Genomic DNA, 17,379 nt, shown 5'->3' with positions numbered 1-17,379 from the left:
ATTTGCACTAAATGCCAAAGGAAATTCAATAGGGATTGAACCAATGTGGTACTTCAAATGTCTATTGTTGGGATTGATGTTCTGGGTTTTCATGCCATGTGAATATTGTCATGATGTACAGGAGATCTAGCCAATGACTGAATTTGATTTTAGACTTAGAGATAGAATTCCTTGATTTATAAACCATAAGGAAGGTAGATTAGTAGCATCTTAGAAATATATATATATATATATATATCAAAAAAACATTTACCGGAGGACTACAAAAATCAGAGGAAAAAAAATACTGAAATCTACAAGATACGGACAGGTATTTCACAAGGTCTAGATATCTGGATTTTATGTCTTTTAGGAGAAAAAAAAAAAAAAAAAAAAAAAAAAAAAAAAAAAAAAAAAAAGCTTGTTTGTGGTTTAAAAACTATTCTGTGTCTTTGTCCATGACAGGTGCCAAAAGCACTATCTGCATTTTAGTCAATACTCATTTCAGTCCAGCATTTCCCCATAAAAACAGGCAATTTATAATCAGGTTTAAGTTCAGTTATAATGGATTGTAGAATGGAGTTAAACCTTTTAGTTTATATTTAGAGGACTCCAGCAACATAATAGGAATGGATATATCTGCCACAATGTAAGAAATGAAAATGGATGAAAAACAATGTAGTTGGCTCTAGCAATACTACGCTCAATTATTTCAGAATAATTATACATCAGGCTAAAAATTAGACTCATGTTGTTATCTGCTCTGTTGCAGGACCAAGTGAAAGGATTCAGTTTCTGGAAATCTGGGTTCACTGGCCACAGGCAAAAGCATGTCATGCATGGGGGAATTTCAGGTAGGTTTGCATACTTTGTTCAGCTTTCTGCCTGCGAGCCAGGAAATAATTGGTTTTGGTGGCATGCTGTGGAGTCATATCCCCCACATATTCCAAACTCACTTAATGGCTTGCTATCATTCTCTGTAGGTGATCATTGTACGCTTGAGGGACAATGACCTCCGCAATGAAATACCTAATTATTAACCCAAAGGCCATCTGCCAGACTTCAGCATTTTATCCTGCTGCTTGCTTCATCTGGTTAGAGGTGCTTCCAGGGCTAATCTTCTGGCTAGCAAAGATCAATCCAAGACAAAGGAAGCAAAATGAGTGAACACTCATTACAAGGAGGGGGAAGATGAGTTCCTGATTTAAGGATTAAATGAATTTCCAAGGTCTGTTTGGAGCAGATGGAGTAAATCTGCCTGGAAAAAAAAAAAAAGAAAAAAGAAAAAAAAAAAAAAAAGGTTAGATATCTTCCTTTCCTCAGAGGCCTCAAGTAATGGCTGTCTTCTTTGTCACACAAAGTGAAAGTGCATATCTGAACTGGATGCTCTCTTTTCAAGAACAGGTAATTTGGCCACCACCCTCAAACATTTCACAGTGATGGGATCTTGCCTCCTTCACTCTAGGAAAGGGGTATGGTTCAAGACCTCTGCTTTCCAGAGTGATTCCCTAGTGACTCTTGCTCTACAACACTTTTAGAACTCAGACAAACAAATTCTGGGATAAAGAAGAATAAGGAAAATAAATTAACTAAGTGTTATAGACTGATAGCTTAATAAAAGAGTAATACTTTGGGAGTTTGGGAGATTATCTAATTAGTTCTATATCCACAACTGGGTATCTTTGTTTTTAGTCTTAGAAAACTGAATAGTTGACAAGATTCTGTGAAACATGGTAGAAATGGGGGGAAATGCCTTATCTTCTTTACACTGCTGTTGCAAAGCTCAGTTAGTTAGTATTTAAATACTCTATAATAAACCTAAAGTAGTAAGTAAATATTAAATTATTTCACTCTTTCTCTTACCAGTGTCATAACATCATTCTTTAGCACTAATTTTGAACAGAATATTGATTTTACTGAGTGACTGAAGCAAAGTAAGAGCTGGCACCCATCCAGCATCCTACTGCTTGTCATAGAACATACAGATTTGGCCATGATCTGTATTTGTGATTGAATGATCTGCCCAGCACTCATTCTGAGGCTACATCCTCGTCCAGAACGGTAACTTTGGTGACATTTTGCATTGTTTGTGTGTAATAATTAGCTTGCAATGAACCTACCATCAGTTAGCCCATGACAAATCCAGCTATTTCGATTTTCAAAAGGTGTGGATGCATGACTCAACCCATAGAAAAGTGCTTTAATTCCAGCACAACACTGGTAAATTTTCCCCTGGATAAATTGCGGCTAAACATTGACATTTTTTTTCAATTGTTTGTTTTGCAGTACTTGTTTCTCACACTTTTAACCATAAATCTGCTTATTTATACATAGCTGCCACTGTATGATTTGCTCTGGCCTCAAGAACTGCTGCTCTGTTCATGTGCCCCTGGCTGCAGTTACCTTTTAAAAAATGATGTTAGCATAGAACAAATTGCCTCTAAAAGTTAAACAACCGTTGTTTGTTCAGTGGACTTTGCTGGCAGATTTTGTCTTGTTCTACGCAAACAAACATTTATAGGTATAGTCAATTACGGAAGTATATGCAGAGAACAATTTGGCATCACTAGTCTCCCTTTATCTTCTTTCATCTCCTCTGTCCACAGCTATTCTTCTTTCAAGGTTTCATAACAGTACCGGGCCTTCCTCCTCACTAGTGGGCGTATGGTCAGTTTTCTGAAATCTGTCACTATTTTGGAATCTTATCTTAAAACTGAGTAATGGTAACACTTCTTAAATTCTTACAATGTAGCAGTAGCACAATTCCCCATCAAGCATAGAGGACTACTGCCAGATTTGCTCAAAACACTTTCAAAATTTGTTGTTACTTCCCTTTTTATAAACAAGCATTGTTACATTAGGAAGAGGTAACCTTTTAGAATGACGTTAGATAACCTTTAGAATCACTAATCACTCACTCTCACTGACACTAGACACCTTAGTCATCAGGTATGTATGGCAGAAATCAGTGGTGAGCTGGTATCTGGCATCAGTCACAGCTTAACACAGTCAAGTACCAACTATGAATGTTGAACTACTGTTTTCCTTACACCAAATACTTAGACAAAGTCTAAGATGGAGTCTAAGGTCTGGTTCATATCTACTTAACACTTTGGCAAGTCTCCCTTCATTATTATCACAGACATCCAATTGTTTTGAGAAAAAAAAAAAAGGTGAGTGTATATATATACGTATAATAAATAAACAAATAAATAAAAACATTTTAGTGAGACATTTGTAGAGATCCCAGAGGCAAACAGGCAAGATTAAGGTTATTTAAAGACACATCATAAGCCTCAGGAGATATGTGGATAATTTTCAAGGATGGTTATTTAAGTTGGCACATTCAGATTAATGACAACTAACTGAATTGCTAGCACTGGGGCACCAGTAATCACTGGCACACACATTCAGTCATGTCAGATTTCTCATATGCCTTAAGATCAAAAGACTAGTGTATATGTAGGCTAGCAACACCCCAAATAGATCAGATAGATCCAACAATATTTTCTGCTCTAAAGCTATGTCTTATTATAAACCATACTCAGCTGTATGTAAAACACAGCATCATTCTATATAATAGTTATGAATGATTTTTCTTTACAGTTTTTTAGGTATTGGCCTGGCAGAGCTAAAGATTAGTATCTTCTGTTCATAGGAAAGGCAGCAGTGCCACAAAAAGCTTACCTCCTCTGAAATCCACAGGGACCATTTATTGCACATAGGTGCTAACCTTAGCGAAGTTTTGCTAAGGGTGCTAGCAGAGGTAATTGAATTTGTGGCATATTTCCCTGTTTACCCAGACAAAATTAAACCTCCAATGGAAAGTTATTTGTTTTGTTGTATTTCTGCATTATGTTGAGGTATAAGAAGTACACTAAGTATGTCTGTGTTATATATCTATGTAATACATATCCAGCTCATTGGTTCTCTTTTTAAAAATTGCAATTTATCTTGAAAAAGATAGATCTTGAAAAAATCTTGGAAATAACGATGAATAAGACTGCAGCCTGAAGGAGTTCATGGGCTGATTTCTATCCTCAAAAGAGCTCTTCAAAGACTTTCATCCTTTATGCTGCCAGCATGCTGCTCCATTTGCAAAGTAAAATCTCCACGCTGCTCTCCAGTGTATATGCTGTCTGCGCTTTTATATATGCTAGAGAAAAAAAGGAAGGGTGGCACTTTGTTCTGCCTAAAAGGGAGGTGGAAAAGGAAATGAGCTTCTCTGCCAGAAACAGAGGAGATGATGCTCAAAACAAAGAAAAAAACAGCTTTCAATCATTCAATCTATCCATGAATCTATGTGTTTATTCATCCAGCTAAAATATTTCATCAAGATACATGCTAGCAGCCTTTATGATTTAACATTTACTATAGCTGTTTGCCGGTGCCAATACTACTGTGTTTTGGAAGCGCACACAGGAGGACTGCATGACTCAGAAGCTTTTTGGACACATTCAAATAATACTTTCTCATACATCTATAACTGGCATGTGGCAACTCCGTGCTTGGCACTCATAATGAACATCTCTGACAGATGAATGAGTACACTTGATGCAAAGTTTAGGACATAAAATTCAGTCCATTCCTGCATGCAATAAAGTCCAAGTGCATTATCATGACATTGTATCCACAGACCAAATAAATCCTTCAATTTGATATAATTTTCACCTCAAATTTAGTTACTTAAGCATGTATCTACTTTCCAAATATTTGAAATATTTGTTGAATTAGGACCTAATGCAGGAGTCTATAAATTTAAAGAAAGGGTTTGCAAAGTAAAGAAACATGCCCCTCCCCCCCCCCAGTTTTATTTCCACAAAAGCCTTATAATAATTTATCTTTTATGAAAAAGAACATTTGGAATACTTTGTCTTTATCAAAAAGACATTAAAGTATATACCAAATCATGTATGATGACAAATATTTTTAAAACTTGGTGAAGTCAGCCTCACAGGAAAGTAGAGGGCCTAATGCGTGGTAAATTTATTTTTCCACACTTCATGCTAGGAGGCTACAGCCTAAGTTGCAAAATAAAAAAAGCCATTTTATTTTTCTATGCCAGAATATATCATATTCAAAGAAAAGGACAGGGAAAGTCTCATCTCAGGGTTCAGAAGATGAGGAGGCAAAAGTTAAACAGAACGTTTTAATGTATTCATTTTATGGCCTTTGTGAATCAGTATGGATTCATTTGGCAAAGAGACAAGTAACATAAGTGAAATTAAAGCTAAAAAAAAAAAAACATTCAAACAACACTCAAAGTAATGAAAGCGATACAGGCAAATGGAAGTAAGTACAGCAGAATTATTTAGAGGGCCATTAAACATGAAGTCTAAGGTAGATTGTATAATGTTTACTATAGGAGTTGGCAGCGTTTCCTTAAATTAGTTACCTCTTCTATACAAAGGTATTCACAAAAAATCTGAAATGTTAATTTCTTCCAACTTTGAAGACAGCACTTTGAAAAATCCAAAGCAACATCTTAAAGAAAATCCTCCTCGATTTTCCCAATTCCTTTTCAAAAAGTCGATAGCATAATTCTTCAGTGCTTTTCAATTTCCCTTTTCAAAGGCTTTGGCTCCGTGTACTAATAATTGCAGGTCAGATGTCCTGCACTCACAAGGAGGGATGGTTTTTCAGGGCCCTGGTATTCCCAGAAGACAGCCCCAGGGAAGGTTTGCATACCCAGAACTGTTTGGGGCTCCTTCCCCAAATCTATCGTAAGCTTATGGCCCAGGGTAAGGCCCGAAGTCCTTCGGCCGGGCCTTCAGCTTCCCGGCCGAGAGGCGAGCAGCCCGGCACAAAGTTACGCGGTGCCGGCACGGAGGAGCGCCGCACGGCGATGCGGCCGTGCCTCTGCCGGTAGCCCTCGGCACCTCGCCGCCCGCCGCCGGGGATCGAAACGCCCCGAGCCAGCTCGGCCCCGCCGCCGGGTACCGCTCGGCAGAGGGCGACGTGCACGGCGCCGCATCCCGGTCGGGGCGGTGCGGGCGGTGCGGGCCGGGGGGCGGTGGCGGGGCTGTCTCCGCCCCGGGGCGGTGCGGGGCGGTGGCAGGAAGGGGTCGCGGCGGCGGCGGCGGAGCGCGGCAGCCCCGGGTGTCGCTGCCGCCGCCAGCGGAGTGCGGCCGCTGCGGTGAGTGAGTGGGGACGGGGGGCGAGGAGCAGGAGGCGGCTGCGGCGGTTTGCTCCGCCGGTGTCTGCGGGCGGAGGGGCCCCGGGTGCTGCGCCCCGCCGGGCGGGACGGGACGGGACGGGACGGGACGGGACCGGACCGGGCGGGACGGGGCCGCCTTCCCCGGGAGGGCGGGGGCCCGGCCGGCGGGGCTGGAGCTGCCACAGGGACCGGGCCCGGGCCCGGGGCCGGGGCCGGGGCCGGGGCCGTGCCCCGTCCCGGCTGGCCGGCGGCGGCCGGTCCCCAGCCGGAGAAGTTTCCTCCGGGGCCGTGGGGACGGAGGCGGCGGCGCTGGGCCCTGGGTCCCCCCAAAACACCGAGGGGTCTGCGCTCGCTGCCGCCCCGAGCCGGGTCTGAGCCGCGATGTTATGGCTCCCACCGCCCTGCGAGCGACGGCTGCCGCTTTCCTTCTTTCTTTCTTTTCCTTTTTTTTTTCTTTTTTTTTTTTTTAAACTATCTTATTTTGTGGCTCACGCACCCGTTCGGGGTTTGTTCGCCTCTCCCCCAACTTCGTGGTGGCGGCTGCTGGGGGGGCCCGGTGACACCGCTGCCGGCCCCGGGCTCCGCGGGGAGGGAAAAAAGGGGAAAGGGAAACCTCCTCCGGCAGGCAGCGGTGTGGGCAGGGTGCTGGCGTGGTGACTGTAAGTTCTGACTGCGGGAGCCCGGGGTGCTGCCTCCTGGGCGTGGGGGGGGCCCTCTGTGTCCTCGTGCGTGTTGCAGTGTTAAGAGGGTTGGTGGCAAATCTTGCATTCAGGCAGCTACAGCTCAGTCCCCAAATATCATTTTCTTAACTGATTTATTTTGTAGAATGTTATTGTTTTCACTGTGTGTCTGATATCACAGCACAGCTTGGGTTGGAGGGGACATGAAAGCCCACCCAGTTCCAACCCCCCTGCCATGGACAGGGACACCACCCACCAGACCAGGCTGCCCCCAGCCCCATCTAGCCTGGCCTTGAACGCTTCCAGGGATCGGGCATCCACAGCTTCTTTGGGCAACCTGTGCCAGTGGCTCACCATCAGGAGATTAAAAATAATTCTGACAGAGATTGGTGAGCGTTTGCCGACTTGTGCTTGCAGAAAAAATGGAAAGCAGGTTGAATTTGGTTTGAAAGCTGAGTCCTGAACTTGGCTAGTTTCTGTGATGTGCTGGTCCCACTACAGGTGCAAGTGGAAAGGAGAGGCCCGCGGGTGTGGGCTGACAAACAGCCAAGAGCACATGGGGAACATGCACACCTTCCTCCCTCAGGCTCGTGGAGGCAGAGAGATCTGATCCAGAGTACAGGTCCACCTCTGCGTTGCTTTGTCAGTTTCCTTGTCAAGTGGTGAGATGCCCTCCAACCCACTGCATGTCGAATAGAATAGCATATGAACTAATCTGCTTTTTCAGATATTATTTCCCTGCATGTGGTTGATTTCAGGGAAGTGTTCGGTTTGAGAGAAATTTTCTTCTTGATTCCTTGTGCGTAGATCCTAAGGAACTGTGGTGATAAAGGCATACGCATTGAAGACAAGCTTGTTCCTGGCATGTTGCCTGGTTTTACAAGTAGTCATGGCTCAGGATTTCTGCTGCATTCCTCCTCTGACAGGTTGAGGGAAGTACCCATGTTGCGTGCTCAAGAACAATGGCGTGTACAATGAAATGAAGACTGTTTTTAAAAGTCACTGTGTAACTTGCCAGTTTTCCACATAACAATTTGATCTGACTGTCACTGATGATATTTGAGATGAAGAATTTAGTAGAGCTCCTGGGATGCTTATGTGTGTAATTATATCCGGACTTACAGTTACTAGTGCAAACAAAGATTTGTAAATGATCACAAATTGAGCCAAACAAGCTAGAGAAATTGTCTGATTTGTATGTGAAAACAGCTTCTAACAATTAGGATTAAACACTTCATGGAGAAGATTACAGATTATACCATACCTTCCATGTTATGTACGGCAGGTTATACTGTATTACTCTGTTCTTGCATCTTCAGAAGGATATCTGGAGCTGGCTATGCAGCTGAATTGTTGCTAGACTGGCTTACAAGTCTGGTCTAGAATAACACTTTGTATTCTTCAGGTCAAAGTATTTCAAGCAATTAAAAAAAAACAACAGTTAAAACATCGTAGTTCAGTGTAATGCTAAAGAGACAGAAAGAAACACTGGATGTACTGTAACTACATAGCATTGTTGAAGTTCTGTGTGTTTTTTTTTTCTCATGCTGCAGAATTTGGTTTCATCAAGTAAATACAGGATATTTTCCCAAGACACAACTAAGTATTTTCTGATTACAGAAAACTGCAAATTGGAAAGCGGTGGAACCAATGAGACTCTTAATATTTGTAGGTTTAAAATCTGTCAAACGGTAGCCTTCCCTTCTCTCTGCTTGTTAAGCTTTTTTTTTCTGTTTTCCTTTCTTCCTTTTTTCTTTTTTTTTTTAAGGCAGTAAATGAGAATATATAAAATGGACATACACTGGGCTGCTGAGAGACAGTGAGGTTTACACCTTAATGAATAATACTGTTCATTTCTCTGTGATGATGTTCTCCTTCCTAATGTTCTTTTTTTTTTTTTTTTTTAAATAGTGATTCAATGTATTCCTACAGAAAAATGTAAAGGTTTTATTGAAAAATATTTCAATTCAGTATTTCACAATGATTATGGGTTACTTTGTAACTTGTGTTAAAACCAACTTTTGTAAATTTGCTACTAGAATTATGTGGGAATAAATGTGCGGAGAGCTTCTTTCTATGTAAAACTATGATCAATTTTTGGAAGGATGAGATGAAGTCAAGCAAGATTGAGATGTAGGTTGTGACCACATGAGGAAAGTACTGACAAAGAAAGGTAATGCTGGCATAAATAACAAACAAAGTTCACGTGCAGTACTGGCTTTTGAAACTCACTGTTAGATAGAAGTCTTGATAGTACTGTTTTTTGTTTTGTGTTTGTTTGCATCAAATTGTGCAGAGGGCATCCTTTTCATCTGTACATGAGAAAGAGAATGAAATGTAGAAATAGTGTTTAGAGGGTGTGTGGAGATTATGCATGAAGAGATGCCAATGGGAAGAAAGCTTTTCTGATTTAGTTAATAGAATCAAGCTGACTGACTTCTGTCTGAGGAAGAGGCTTAGCAGTCATGAGTTTGAAGTGCTCTGTCTCAGCAGCATTCCATGTATCATGAACACTTACCATAGTTTTTGCAGTGAAAGATGTCTCTCTCTTTCTCCCTCCATCTACCAATGTATTTTATTATCTTTATTCAAATCTTTCACTTAGAGGAATCCCACCATTCAACACAAAGAAAAAAAAATCTGTGCTTTGCAGAAACTGAAAGGCAACAAATGATAACCAAGGTTATTCTGGCTGCAGAGTTGAACTTCCTACATTTGATGCAATGGCCATCTCGACAAAAACAATCTGTTTTAAGGTGCTGTGGTTCTGTAACAGCCAGAGTATGTAATCAGAGCAAGTCAAACAGGTGAAAGCAGTTCACAGGCAATACTGCATACAGGGGCATAAAGCTTTTACTTTGAACAAAACCCACTTCAGTCACTTGCATTTATTTTCTCATAGGTCTCTTTTTCATCCTTTCGTACTCATTCTTTCACACTCCTATGTTCATGAATACCAGGGTAGATGGAGGTATCCTGTTGGTCTGGCCGGGGGGTAAGGGATGCTGCCTGCCAAGTCCTCTTCATGTATTTTGGGTTATTTGTGACTGATAATGATGTTGCATGATCTTTGCTGCGTTTGTTTGCTTTTCACAAAGAAGGATGAGGATGAGTCATGCCACATACTTGTGGTTCCACATAACGTGGTATACTCTTGCGTGTTACATTGGAGCCTGACCGTTCCTTTTGTTATCAATACTCTTTCTTGGATTTTATGGCTGTTCTTGATTTCTTTATTTGCAGCATGCATGCCATTCCTCTTGCTCTGATTTTTCAGTCTGTGCCGTTGTGCATTCATGCTCCTGGTATGCCAGTATAATATTTACTATATAAATCTCTATAAAAGAAGGGTATCTCAAAAGGTTGGTTGAAGGAATGTGTTATGAATCTGAACATTTGTTTGTGCTCCCTTTTAAAATCATCTATCATTCTGTCATGATCCTTAGTGTGATGGGTTAATCGAGGCTTAAATAACTTAAAAGTAAACATGTATATTTGCTTCTGACACTCCCATTGGGTGTAGGAAGTGGCCTATTCATTTTCAGATTTAAGGTTTTTGACTTTTTTTAAAGCTGTGGTACTAGATAAAACCTAGAGGACCAGTGTAAAACTATAAATGTTTGGTTTGCTTTTATCCTCCAAGGATACAAGTGAATTTTTGTTTAGCTGTGCATTTGCTTTCTGTTGTAGGCCTGTAAATCATGTCTTCCAATCTTTACAATAAGACACTCATGTTAGGGCATACTGTGGATTGTCTTTATTTTCTGGATTGTTTCAAAAATGTCCATCTAGTTTCCAGCATATAATTGTTCATGGTCTTCATATACTCATTTGTTCTTGTGTAATATGATGCAGTAGTTTAATTCTTACTTCTTTCCCTGTAGTATTTACTCTGCTTTCTTTATAAAGAACAATCATGTCTTGTCTTAGACTTTTTACTGTTAGATTCAATGATTTTGGCTTTCACTTGTTTTATACCAGGAAAATTAAGAGCTTGTTGTGATTCTAGTAGCCCTTTCTCCTGCTGGCTACAGCTTGAAAGTATCTTTCTTGTACGCAGTGACTGGGACTGTACCTGATCTTTCAGACAAAGACAATGATGCTAGTATAAACAGATAGGTAATGGAGAGAAATAGGAATGGATAACACATAAAATTGCTTTTTATTATTTGTTGTTATGAATACATAATAGTAGCTTTGATTATATGCTCACAGGATACATCTCTTCTTTACAGCTGATAAAATGGTAGATAAGAACAGAAAATCCCTATGTTTGACTTAAGAACAAAAATTTAAAAATACTTTAATTGTTTTGATTCTCAAAATTGTCCATTTCTTTTTTATCATATTCTGAACTTATGGTGAATGAGTAATACCTCTTCAACACTGCTTCAGCAGATTCTGTAGATGCAGAATTTTGTATTTTATTCCTGTCTCATTTATATGAATATTAGATATGCTTTTTTGATTCTGTCCAAGTTAATGAAACTCTGTCACATCATTCTTGTTTGAATGCAGGTTGTGGTTGTCCTTCCTTGATGAGTTTCGTACTTACTTTTTTATATATATTCTAATGCAGTTTCTTCTAGCTTAACTAATAATCTTTCATGCTATAGTATGGCTGAAAATACATGCAGTTCCCACTAGACCAACTCTATTGTGTTTTCTTTTGTCTGGAGGGAGCATCTCTTATTTCATCAGAGAACAATGGCATAATCTGCCAATAGAACATAAATAAATATTTTGTTTCTTCTGGCACTTCATTTTTCACTTCCTTCTGTCTCTAATTATTCTTAACTTCAGAATCTGTTTAATTTCCCCTTCTATTTGATTCTGTTTTATTAAATGTATCTTCAGTGAAACCAAAATGAACTTGCATGCAGGTATGTAGATAGTAAATAGAAGTAGTTCCAAGGTATATTTCTAAACTACAGGATGATGTCAACCCATAAATTGTCTGTCTGATGCTTCCAACAGTAAGTTTCAGAGGTCAGTAGCTTATAATGTTGAGAAATTTAAGTGTCAGTGGTGAGCCATTCCATGTTGGGGTTGAGGTGTAGCTTTGCTATGAAGAGAGTAGAGACAGAGATTAGAAGAGAACTGGAGGAGAGCTATGGGAACTGAGAAGAAGAGCAGCTAATGTGAAGGTAAGTCCCCTGAAGCAAGCCAGTGTGCAGAGGAATGTGGTGTCACTGGAAGAGTGAAGAGGAGGCTGATGTGAAGTGGGGTAGAAGACAGGAGGCAGTCAAGAACAGACTGGGATGGCTTATGTATCTAACTTGTATTGCAGCAAGCGTGTTACCTCTCACGTCTTCATTAACAGGTGTTTAAAACATTCCCAACTTCTGTACTTGTGGATGACATCAATAATTACTGGGTATAATTGGATGTTTTGCTCTGTGATGTTCATTTGTATGCATTCACAATCCAACATCAGTAATGCACTGTTATACTACCACCTTCATCTGTGTTGTTCCAGGAAGCCATAGAATTTTCTCTTGGAAGCAGATTTCTCCCTGTCCCTTCCTCAGTTGAGTCTACTCAGTGTGAAACTACACCTTTACATCTGTTCAGGTATTGAAGTCGGTTATAGCCCAGTGTTTTATCCACAACAACAGTGCTTACTTATTGCTGGGGGATTGGTTTTGATTCTGGGATCCCAGTGATTATTTTGCTTTACAAGTCAGCTATAATAGAGTTCTTTTCTCCTTAGGCGTCGTTCATGGGTCCTGAAGCTAGATGTTTTAAGGAGTAGAGAGAAGAAAATCGCAAAGCTGACTTGATCAGTTTTCATGCTTAAACAGTGCATTTAAAAGGGAAGGGGGATGGATGGACAGAGAGAAAAGCTATACTTTATTTTAAAACACCAGTGCTCTGTTTCAGACTTCCATGTTATATTATTTGGTTTTCTGTGGATTATTTATATTTAGAGTGGTTGGATTTTAATTCTTTTCTATGCATGTTGTACTCTGAACTCAGTTAAGGAGCTGGATTGCATGGTACTAAGAATCCCAATCTCATTATGGAAGAGATTAGGATTTCTGTGGTGGATTTGAATAAATCTTTATCTTGGTTTAAACAAAATAGCTTTTGCTTTTTACTTGCTTACTGATGTTTTTGCTAGAACAGTGTTAATATATTTTGATCACAAAATTACTAGTTTTCTAAAGTTTGTTATTTCAGAGTAGTCCTTTCAGAAGACCTTTCTGTGATACATACATTTAAAAAAGTTTAAAATGTTACATAGCTTTTATTACTCGTGACAGTTGATGAGAATGTTAATTAAAGTGGTGTCTATTTTTGTTTTTCTCGTTTCTTTTTTGACAGCAAAAACATGCTTCTTAATGCTCTTTTTTTTTTTTTTTTTTTTGCATTGTCTTACTGCTTAGAGGGATGCCTTTCTTCCAGAGAAATCAATACAAAATCACAGAATGGCTGAAGTTGGAAGGAGCCTTTGGAAGTAATTTAATACATATAATCCCACACCCCACTTAAGCAAGTTCAACTAGATCAAATTGACCAGGACTGTGCCCGGTTGGCTTTTGAATACCTTCATAAATGAGTACTCCACAGCTTCTCTGGGCAGTGCGTGGCCATCTTTGGCCACCCTCGTAAGAAGGTGGCTTCTTGTGTTTCAGTTCATGCCTCTTGTCAGTGGGTGCTGCTGAGAAGAACCTAGCACTGTCGTCTTTGCTTTCACCCATATCCCATCAAACCGATAATTATATATATATTGATAAGATTCCACCCTCTCCCCCCCTTGATTCTCCTCACCTCCAGGCTAAACAGTCCTACCACTCCTCATATGACAGATGTTCCAGTCCCAGCATCATCATTTCTTTAGCCTGTTCCTGGACCCTGTCCAGTATGTTCACGCTTCTGCTGCACTAGGGAGCCCAGAACTGGACGCAGTACTCCAGGTGTGGCCTCACTAGGGCTGTCTAGAAGTGGAGGATCACCTCCTTTGACCTCCTGGTTGTTCTGTTCCTCATGCAGGCCAGGATGTCCTGCGCTGGCTTTGCCACAAGTGCAATGAGTTGCTGTCTCCTTTCTACCTTGTCCTTCAGAACCTTCAGGGTCTTTCTTGCAAATCTACTTTCTACCTGGTGAGTCCTCAGCCTATACCAGTGCATAGAGTTGTTCTTCCCCTGGTGCAGGACTTCTCCTGTCAGCCACTTCTCCCAGTTTTGTGTTATCTGCAAATGTGCTGAGGGTACAGTATTCCCCTCCACCCAGATCGTTAAGGAAGATGTTGAACAGGATTGGACCCAGTATTTATTCCTGGGGTATAACGTTGGTGACCAGTTTATGGCTGGTCTTTGTGCTGCTGATCACATATGAGCCTGGCAGCTCTGTCAGTCCTCTTCATTGTCTGTTCCTCTAGGCTGTTTTTCATCACTTTGTCTATGAGGATGTTATGAGGAACTGTGCAAAATGCACATTGTTAGGTGATTTAGACTGTGTACTTAAAATAACAGTTCTCTGAAACAGTGTGCTATATAGCTGTTCTGGAAATTCATGGAGAATGATAGTGCTTATGTGGGGGTTCTGAGTGAATCTGCTGCTGCATGGTATAGGTCCAACTCCAGCAACAGCTTGAGGTTGTTCTTTGCTGACAGTAGCTTTGCAGGCCTGAAAACATGTTTGTTTAGGGTAAGGTCTCAACATTTTAAGTGTGTTTAAATTGTTAAAACAGTGGATTATATGATAATACCATCTAACTCACATAAGAAATTGCCCATATAATTCACTCAGGAAAGACAGTTATCTTTTGTATCTTCCATAAGTCACAAGCTGTGATGGTAGTAGCAGTGACTTATTACAGTCGTTCCATTGTGGAATGACCCTTAATAACTCTATTGTGCCAAAGATATTTTAAAGTTAGTTATTAGCTTTCTTTCATATAAATCTATCTGGGTAGATGAGGGGAGAGCGGTGGATGTGGTTTACCTTGACTTCAGCAAGGCTTTTGACACCGTCTCTCATAACGTCCTCATAAACAAGCTCAAGAAGTGCAGCCTAGATGAGTGAACCTAGAACAGGTTGCCCAAAGAGGTTGTGAAGTCCCCTTCTCTGGAGATATTCAAAACCCGCCTGGATGCCGTCATGTGCAATGTGCTCTGGGTGATCCTGCTCAGCAGGGGTGTTGGACTCAATGATCTTCAGAGGTCCCTTCCAACCTCGGCCATTCTGTGATTCTGTGAAACTTTTACTGATGAGAATAATCTGTTTTTCTGTCTCTAAGTGGTCAGCAATACATAGCAATCTGTGAGGGTCAACAACATGGAGGTCCTTCCCATGTTGGGCGTCCTCCACCCCTAACATACACACTCTTTTCTGAGGTCCCTGTTCCTGACACCCTGATGTGTCAATCAGCACAGACATCTGCTTAAACGTGGGTATTTTAGCTCCAACCGTAGTATCTATTGACTCCCAAAATATTCTGGACTGGTAAAACTTGGAGCATCGGTGTAATCCACAGGTTGCCGACAGATGTCGCTGCGGATTTGTGCAATACTGTGACTTCTCAAGGGACTACCCATATCCACTTTCTGCAAAACAGATTGAAATCACGTCTGTGGAGCATATTAAAGAGTATTGGCTGAGTATTCCAAAATTAAGAATATAGCCTCCTGTCCTTGGACCAGCATTTTGGAAGAGATCATTTTGCCTGACAGAGTCCTCTGTAAACGTTATTGTCTGTCCTGTGCTGAGATTAAATTCATATCCTGTTTCAGACACAAACCCAATAGACATTTCTGTGTGGTGGTGACCTAACAATAGGTGGTAAGTGGTGTAGCCTTGGACTCCCCCGCCCTCTATTCAGACTTACTACTGCTTGTGCCAGCACTGTTGGCTGGTTCTACAAGGTGTGCGTAGGTGGAAGAATTCACAAATGTTCTTTTAGTAAGATATTATTATGCTCTACTAAACTGGTTCCCCAGGGATGATGGAGTATATGGTAAACTCGTCCTATGTGGTTTTCACCTGCCCTCTTCTGAACTGTTTGTCCTGCGAGCCATTAACTGATTGAATACAAGTGGAAATACCTCATCATTGGCTTAATAAGCAAAGACCTTTGATAGTGGCCTTCTGGTCAGCATGTACTGGAGGAAATATAGCCAGTTGTTTGCTACCACCACCTGACTATAAACCTTGACTCTGGAAGTAGCCCAGTATGATTTGTCTGCTGGGTGTGGCTGAGTGTTCTCCAAATTCTGACCCCAGAGAGGTTTGCTGCATATCATCCAGTCATCTGCCTATCGTTGCTAGACTACAGTGTGAGACCTTTATATACTGCCCAAGAGCCAGTATAAAGATTTTTGAGGCTGTCAGTTCTTCCAGCACCATAGCCACGGCTATCAGTTTGACATATTGGCTGTGCCTCCTGTTTTCTTGGTAGTTTAGGAAGGCTTGTTGAGCCATTTTAAAGGCTGCTGCTTTCCGTTGCTGTTTCTCTTTAGCATTATCTTGTTGACTGATCAGTGAACCATGCATTTTGCTTCTGCTCTTGGGTTAATTGCTCATACGATGGAGCCTACTGCAGCCAAGATGGAGGCAGACCAGACTGGATAGAAAATGTCATTACCTAAGCCAATTTGTACTATTTTCTCCTGTAAAGCACTCACTGTATTTGGGATGGTAGAGGCGGCACAGAAATTCACCATTTCCATTTCATAGTACTAGTCCATTATGTCTTCCCAATTTATTGAATACAATCATTTGGTGGTACCCACTGTAAGGCCAGGAGCCCCACTATCAGTTACCTTGGCCCATTGGGTGATTCTTTGTTTCAGCTAGGGCTGAAAAAACAGCTCAAATTTTTAGTTTTGCACCAATGGGGACAACCTCTACGACCAAAATCCCAATCATGTATGTAGCCTGTCTCTTTGCTGTCATAGGCTCCAATGAGCCTCATCCAATGCTTGAAGCTTGAAAGGCTTATTGGCTAGCTTTTGGCCTAACACTGCTTAATAAGCATTTTTTTCTTGGTCAGAGGTGGTTGCTTCCTTTTCTTCCTGAAAGAATTGACTTTTTTTTTTCCTTGTTTATAATGGTCTTAAGGTCCAGACCAAATATGGCATACATTGCCTCCAGAACCCCAAAGACTAATAAACTTGTACTTCTGCTCTGCATTTCTGCTATATAGAATATGTTTTGTGTAGCTGACTTGGATATCTTTCTACAATGGCCCTGCCAAATTATCCTTCCAAATTTTGCTTCTTTGTCATATTTCTGAATTTTTTGGTTGTCAGTCCCCCAGCCATAATTTTGCATAGTCTCTGTAGTATCACTCAGTGCTTCTCACACTTCCCGCTCTGTGGGACCAGCAATGTGGATAACATAATCCACATAGTTGAGTGATCTACTGTGCGGGAGAAATACTGAAATCTTCCAAATGTGGGGCTGCCAGCCCATGGTGAATGATGGGGCTGTGTCGATAGCTCAGGGCAGCAGCACGCCAGGAGAGCACAGGTTGCTCCTGCAGTTCTTTAGCAGCTGGGCTTCCAAGGATTAAATGCTATCTGGATGGTGTCACGGCTTCAGACTCAACTCGCTCAA

At 41.1% G+C, this 17,379-nt stretch overlaps 1 protein-coding gene across 11 annotated transcripts in view; it reads left to right on the top strand.

The window, feature by feature from the left end:
• Positions 1–5,984: 5,984 nt before the first annotated feature.
• Positions 5,985–17,379, top strand: part of PAM (peptidylglycine alpha-amidating monooxygenase) — a 141,507-nt gene continuing 130,112 nt past the window's right edge. For 4 of the 11 annotated variants that reach the window (XM_040540667.1, XM_040540662.1, XM_040540659.1 and 1 more), the window contains exons 1-2: positions 6,015–6,115; positions 12,296–12,390. The gene's annotated coding sequence lies outside the window, so the exon portion shown is untranslated. Of the gene's footprint in view, positions 6,116–12,295; positions 12,391–17,379 lie in introns of all 11 variants that reach the window. The other 7 variants (XM_040540658.1, XM_040540654.1, XM_040540664.1 and 4 more) reach the window with 4 other exon arrangements.

Source organism: Cygnus olor, chromosome Z (assembly GCF_009769625.2).
Source record: "Cygnus olor isolate bCygOlo1 chromosome Z, bCygOlo1.pri.v2, whole genome shotgun sequence".
NCBI lineage: Eukaryota > Metazoa > Chordata > Aves > Anseriformes > Anatidae > Cygnus > Cygnus olor.
The sequence above is the reverse complement of the archived record's forward strand: the minus strand, read 5'-3'. Positions and strand labels throughout refer to the sequence as shown.